General features: G+C 40.4%; 1 protein-coding gene and 1 pseudogene across 1 annotated transcript in view; both read right to left on the reverse strand.

Annotated features, from left to right (window-relative positions):
* Nucleotides 1-7842, reverse strand: part of LOC115293430 — a gene marked incomplete at its 5' end in the record, with an annotated part of 450889 nt that overhangs the window by 186281 nt on the left and 256766 nt on the right.
* LOC115293683 lies at nt 53-1649 on the reverse strand (annotated as a pseudogene).

Here is a 7842-nt window from a genome sequence, read left to right on the forward strand (position 1 = left end):
CTTGATTATTATTGGGCACCAAAGATAAGAAAAGCAAGACGGGGTACAAAAATGCAAAATTTCAACAGTAATGGCAATGTTTGTCTTAGTCCAAAAGGGTCCTGCATTCTCTCCCCCTTCAGTGATTTGACAAGTCTTTGTACTTAATCTGGGGGCAGCAAATCATGCAAGCGAAATCTGTCTCTGATGTGAGGTCGAATATCTTCATTCAGTTCTACAAGCTTCTCCAGAGATGGAATCAATTTTAAAAGGTCATTGTCATTTTTATCCATAAATCAGCTTTCTATAGGGATTCCATTAGGTAGCTGATATGCAAAGGCTTGTGGTGAGTTGTCAATTATAGTCTTTGAAAGATCTCTCCCGAGAATATTTATGTCCTTTATATAATTTCCTTGTACACAAACACAATGCTCACGGAAAAACCGATGCCTGATCAGTTGCTTTTTAGGGTCTAGTATGTTCAGTAACTTGTCTGCATACACCTTCTTAGAAGCAGTAAAAAGAATGATCTTATACATCTGAGACATTCGCTCCAGGAATTCCCGGAAGAATGGTCTTAATCTCACGTAAACCTCATAAATGACATCTTGGAAAAGGACTGGAAAAGTAAGTGCTGCATCTTCTAGCTCAGTTAGACTACAGTGTACTAGTGTTTCGTCCAGGTCTAAAACTAGGGAAAATTCTGGTGTGCTTCTTGTTTTCAATGGAAGAGCAGGTTTCCTATTTAGTTGTTCTTCTGTTAGTGGTGGAACGTATTTGATGAAGTAATACGGGTCAAATACTTCCCAGTCTTCCTCATAGGTGGCCTCTGCATGAGTTGATGAATAACCACTATCTGGAGTTACTGGTGCTGTAAGGGGTGGGATATCACGATTAACTGTTTCATCTGCTTCTTCTAAACCATTATTTATTGATGGCCTGACTTGAACTGCTTGGTTTGAGTAAGCTGCTCCATTAGTTGATGTCGTCGTACTGGTAGTGATCTCATCCACCTGTTCCATATCAAGTTGTTTTACTATCTCTTCAGCTTCCACAGCCTGTCCTGGAGAATCGGATCCTGATGTTCCATTTTTATTTGCTGGTGAAAAAAAGTTGAAGATAGGAGAAAATATGGTCCCCAACAATGTAGTCCTTGGAGGACTGCCAGAGGAAGGAGTATCTTCTAATTTTCCATTTTGTTTTACATGTTGATTTGTCACTTCGTAACTACCAGCTTCTCCATTTACTTGACTTTTCCGTCTTACTCGAGATATCTGTTTGTTAGGCTTTTCTCCTGCTCTTGGTGTTGATGTGATCAAATTATTATCTATGTCACATTCACTCCTACTCTGTTTCGAAGGATTTTCTCTCTCTTCCTTGGGTGTGATTCCTTTAAAGAAATTTTTAATTGAAGACAACAAGCCGGTTTCATTTTTCGGTGGTTTTTCTCCCCCTGAAGGCAGACTATCATCAACCTCTGAATATTTCCTCTTTGCTCTAGCAGTGCGTTGTGTTTGGGTTTGATTTGACTGCTGAGAAGCCTTCCGTGTTCTCAGCCTCATCTTTTATGGGTGCCACATATAAAACTAACTGTGACGACAGAGAAGTGTCCTCAGGCTCCGGCGATGGACCCGACTGCGCAATGTATGGTGTCTTTCCCACTTAGCCCGCAGCAGCAACAGAACCAGCTCCTTCAGCCAGTCGCCATTTCCTGCCTACAGACCTGCTGCACCACACGGACAGAGACCCGGATGGAAAGCGGCCTCTCTGCGCAGGCGCCTTGATATCCTCCTCCCCCTCCCGCCACAATTCCGCGAGGTGGGAGGGAGGGAATGCGGGCGGCCTCAGAGTCCAAAAAAAATCCAGCGTTTACTTCCATAAAGAGCGTTGGAGTTCCTGCCGCCAGAAGAAACTCACAAGCCCGATTCCTGACACAAATTGAACGCAGGCCCTTAGGACCAAATGGAGGGACAAGGACAAAACCTATCAGGATACGCCAGGGCTTGGGGGATATTTGTACTTTAAGGGCCTCCGTAGCTGGCTGTGTAGTGATTGCAGGGGGGAGTAGGGAGTAAAGCGTTGGGAGTGAAGAGGCGGGAATCCGAAGGACGGTTTTTCCTTGCGCTGCTAACGGAACTGCTTAGGCAGAGCGAGGAGGGGGAGCGTGCCCTCACCCTGGAGGCGGGGCTTAGGAACGCCTTATTATTATTTTTTTTTAAGTTTACTTATTTTGAGAGAAAGAGCATACACATATGAGCGGGGAGGGGGCAGAGAGGGAGAATCCCAAGTAGGCTCTGCATTGTTGGTGCAGAGCTTGACATGGGGCTCAAACTCATGAACTGTAAGATCATGACCTGATCCGAAGTCAAGAGATTGAGGCTTAACCAACTGAACCACCCAGGTGCCCCTGAGTACCCACATTTTAGAGCGCATGTAGAAAGATGGAAAAGGAGTATATGTGTTTGTGTGTGTGTGTGTGTGTGTGTGTGTGTGCGCACGCTGTATATACACAAAAATATCAGAATATTAACATTGATTAAATAGAATAGTATTGGAGGAGAAATATAGGGAAATTTTTTTATACATAGTCACATTATTTCACCTTTTCCTATAAAGTCCTTTTAGTTTTGTAATTTGAAAATAGAGGAATAATTTTAGAAGAAAAAAGTTTACAAATAAACTTTAATGACATGGAAAAAAAGTAGATTACAAAATTCTTGGTAGAATGATTCCAACTATGTAAGATAAAATATGATTGGTTAAAAGAGATGTAATTAAAACTTTGGCAAAGGTTATTAAGAGGGAGCATATGAATTTATTGTACTTCATTACACTTTTCTATATAATTAGAATCTTTTGCCCATCTTTTTTTTTAGTAAAATATTACAGGTATAGTTCTGCCTCCATCCCCAAAGACCATCCCTATTGTTAAGGGGGAGGGTATTCTTGCTATTTATATTTACATGTTTTTACTACATATCTCTAAGCATATAGTAATTTTGCATGTATTTCAAACCTAATATCATGTTATATATGTCCTTTTATAATTTTCTTTTATACTTTTATATATTATTAACCTCTTTTTTATCATATAACTTTTGGTCTCGTAATAATACCCTTGGAAATATAATCCTTTATTGACAATAATTGTTACCTTCTACTTAGGACTGAGTAAGGTGTCTATCACTGTGCTAAATACTGTGTAATCTTCATTAGAATCTAATCTAATGCATACAAAGTAATATGATCAGGATTTTTTTTATATCAAGTTTTTAAGAAAGATTGAGATCCAGTAAGAATTTTGGACTGAGGTCCCAAAAATATCCAATGGTGGAAAGAGTAAAATACCAAAAGTTTAGTCTCCTAACTACAAATGTCTTTTCATTCTCCATTTTGCCTTAAGGTGACTCAGATCTTATCAAGACTCTAGACTTCTCTAAGTGCCTTGCTTCTTTACTTTTATTTGAATTTCCTATGTATTCTTGCATATAACATTTACTGTGGTATTTCACACAGGCTTATGTCATCCTTAGAGTTCTCCATTTTTATATATACATGTAAATTTTTCTCACCAGGTGCTAAGTAGTTCATTGGAGATAATTCAAGGTAAAAATTAATACTAATTGATTTTTTTCCCCTGAAATGGATTGTATCCCTTTTCTGAGGATGAGCAGTCCTGGGACATGAGTACCCCAGAAGTACAAATAGGAAGCTCATTCTTCCTGTGGGCAATAAAAGAATTGAGATCATAGATTTTCACTTGCCCAAGTGCTAATAACTTTGAGCATGTGGAATATGGCTTAGTTATGAAGACTGTGTAAGTGGGTTTATAAGATGAAATGTGCAATTACACAAGAATTAAATGAACTTCTTTTATTTTATGTTTATTGTTCAGTAGTATTCAGTATTATAAGCACATTCACTATATTGTCTAGCTTCCACCCGGAACACCTCTGATAAAAGGGAACTCATTATACTCAAAGACAGCCTGTTCCATTTTTTGACAGCTCATTTTGTTGTAGGAGAAAAGCATCATTGGGCCTATTTCCACCCTTTAAGGACAAGATGACGTCTGTGTCTGTTTGAGACTAGAGCTTAGATCAGGGATTAATAATCAAGTTGTAGGAAGAGTGATGCAGAAATAAACTGGATTATCCCTCAAGCCACTAAAAGTTGGCTAGAAAGCTATTTGGTTATCACTATAGACCTGGGAGGCCAAAAGTAATCTTCCATCACGACCCCATTACATAATAACGTACAGTGTCCTGGATTTGATTGTCAGATTATGCTGAAAAAGAACAGCTGTGGAGATGGTTAAAGATGATGACAAACAGATTTTCCAAGAAATATTTAAGAATCTAGAGTTAGTTAGTTTAGGCTGAGGGGAGACTGAAGGAGGGCAATGATGGTGTTTAGTTAAAGGTTTACAATCTCTTTAACCATATGCTCACCCCAAACCATTGAAAAAACAAGTATTCCTAACTCAGAGCAAAATCCTAACCTAATGTGTGGTGACACTAATTTTATGTCTATACCACTTAGAGTGGATGTTTATGTTTTGCTGCAGAAATACTTGTATGTTTGTGGAAGACCGCTCCAGACCTTGTTGGGGGCATTGGGTAATAGAGAATATATGCGCCGTATTACCTCTATCAACTGAAAAAGTGTGAAGTTTGGTACACATCTGTTTCCAAGGCTTTTATCTTGTAGTTGATCATTTCTATATCTAGCTCTTGTAAGGATAATCCTCTTCCTATTGTTCCTTCTGTTTTTTATAAATTTGAGATGCCTTGATATTTCAAAATGATAATATTTAAAAGTAAATGCCAAAGAATCTGCTCAACAGGGAAAGATTTCCTTATTCCTGCAGTTAATTAAGAACTAGGTGCTTGGTGGGTGTGGGCACCAGCAGGAGGCATATAGGAAAAAGATACTCAGCAGGCTATTTCAAGAGCAACAGTCATTAACCAGAATTAGGTTATGCACCTCTTGGAAATCTGATGAAAGCAACGTTTTGACCCTCTCATAGAAAAGATACTTTAAAAAGTTTTGTTTTCTTTTATAGTTTATTGTCAGGTTGGTTTCCATGTAACACCCAGTGCTCATCCCAGCAAGTGCCCTCCTCCATGCCCATCACCACCACTCCCCTCTCTTCCTCCCCCATCACCACATCAGCCCTCAGTATGTTCTCAGTATTCAAGAGTCTCTCATGGTGTGCCTCCTTCCCTCTCCCCAACTATTTTTTCCCCTTTCCCTCCCCCATGGTCCTCTGTTAAGTTTATCCTGTTCCACTTATGAGTGAAACATATGGTATCTATTCTTGTCTACCTGACTTATGTCACTTAGCATGACACCCTTGAGTTCTATCCACATTGCTAAAATTACTAGATTTGATTCTCTCTCATTGCTATGTAGTATTCCATTGTATAGACAAACAACATCTTTCTCATTGCCATGTAGTACTCCATTGTATATGTAGACCATGTCTTCTTGACCCAATCACCAGGTGATGGACATTTAAGGTTCTTTCCATGTTTTGGATATTGTTGACAGTGCTGCTATGAACATTGGGGTACATGTTCTCCTATGCATCAGCACTTCTGTATCCCTTGGGTAAATCCCTAGCAGTGCTATTGCTGGGTCATAGGGGAGTTCTACCGTTAATTTTTTAAGGAACCTCCACCCACCCTGTTTTCCAGAGCAGCTGTACCAGTTTATATTCCCACCAACAGTGTAGGAAGGTTCCCGTTTCTCCACATCCACGCCAGCATTGTAGTCTCGTGATTTGTGCATTTTAGCCATTCTGACTAGCGTAAGGTGGTATCTCAGTGTGGTTTTGATCTGTATTTCCCTGAGTATTGATTCATGTGTCAGTTGGCATCTGGCTGTCCTCTTTGGAGAAGTGTCTGTTCATGTATGGCCAATTAATCTTTGACAAAGCAGGAAAGAGTATCCAATGGAAAAAGATAGCCTCCTTAACAGATGGTGCTGGGAGAACTGGACAGCAACATGAAAAAGAATGAAACTACCACTTTCTTACACCATTCACAAAAACAAACTCAAAATGGATGAAGGACCTGAATGTGGGACAGGAAAAAAATTTTTTTTAAGTTTTTATTTTTGAGAGAGAGAGAGACAGTGTGAGCGGGGGGGGGGGGCGGTCAGAGAGAGAGGAAGACACAGAATGCGAAGCAGACTCCAGGCTCTGAGCTGTCTGCACAGAGCCTGATGCAGGGTTGAACCCACAAACCACGAGATCATGACCTGAGCCAAAGCCAAATGCTCAACTGACTGAGCCACCCAGATGCCCTAAAAAATACTAATGAATACAAGATTATGCATATATTCTCATGGTGCTCAAAGATCCCTTAAGTTTATATGGTTAAAAATTTCCCTTCTGAAATGTGATTGAGTGGATATAGGTTTAGACAAGTGAACAGGTTTCCATAGCTAAGAAACAAGTAAGGTTTTAAATTTGGTTGGCATAAGGTATAAATATCTTCTTCTTCCCCATTTAGTTTACAATTAAATGAGAAAAAAGAAACACAACAAGCCTCTCCTTAAGCAGTATAATTTTTCCACCTAAGCTTATCACACAGCAATATTTCCAGGCAGAAAAGCATGAAAAAGAGAATCTTGAGGGACTAACTTGAGTTCCTTCCTTCAACTTCCCAACCCGTAAGTCACTTATGCCTTCCTGGGAAGGAATGAAGAGGGGCAGGAGACAGTCAGACTGTTTGCTCCTGGAGTACAAATCATTCCTGTCTGTGTGGAAATAAAATGAGTGAGGATCAAATATTGGCACTAACAGGCGATATGGCTGACCCCAAGTTTCCATCCAATATTAACCAACAGCAGATGAAGTAGCCAAGCCTTTCTGAACAGGAGAATAGGCTCTCATATACACACAAAGCTAAACAATAGGTTTCACAGGCTGGGGAAGAGAATAGGAAACAAGAAAAAATGTCTCTCAGGAATCTGTGACTGGATAAAAGATATTAGACCAAAATGTTGGGTAGGTAGATATTCCAAAATTTAGAATCTCTTTCCCACTCTTTCCGTCTTCACTGAGACGGCCTCACAACCCTCCCAGCTTCCATTAATAGAGTATTCAAAGCTCTTTCAACTTCTACCTGCTGCTGGTTCCTAAAATCACTGGCACATGTTTTTGGTTTTTGACATGGCAGGACTCCTAGGAACCAATTTCTGTTATAATTACTTACTTCTTTGTAACAAATCACCATAAATCGTAGTGGCTTAAGATTCCATTTGTGCCTGAGGATGTGAGTCAGGAATCTGAGAAGGGCTTGGCTGGATTTTCTTCTCCAGATGTGGTGACTTGGTATTCATTTGGTGGCTGGTGGTGTCTAAAGGTTCAAAATGGCGGCTGGGAGGCTGAGTGCCCCGGAGTCTCTTTTCCCCTCCCTGTAGTTTGAAGGCCTCTCCATGTGGATCTCCAACAGGGTTGTTGGACTTCTTTCTTTCTTTTGTGTTCAAAGTTTATTTTATTTATTTTGAGAGAGAGGGAGACAGAGAGAGAGAGAGAGAGAATGAACAAGCATAAGTTGGGAGGGGCAGAGAGAAAGAGAGAGAGAGGGAGAGAATCCCAAGGAGGCTCCACCATTGGCGGCACAGAGCCTGCCATGTGGCTTGAACTCGTGAGCATGAAATCATGACCTGAGGTGAAATCAAAAGCCAGATGCTTACCAACTCAGCCACTCAGGCACTGCTGGTATCTCACTGCTCCAAGACTGGAATCTTGCACATACTCATTTTGACATTATTCTAATGATCAAGGAAGCTATAAGAACCAGCACAGATTGGAAGGACTGCAATACAGATACCTGCCCCCCCCCCCCCCCC

The sequence above is a fragment of the Suricata suricatta genome, chromosome 6 (assembly GCF_006229205.1).
Source record: "Suricata suricatta isolate VVHF042 chromosome 6, meerkat_22Aug2017_6uvM2_HiC, whole genome shotgun sequence".
Lineage (NCBI taxonomy): Eukaryota > Metazoa > Chordata > Mammalia > Carnivora > Herpestidae > Suricata > Suricata suricatta.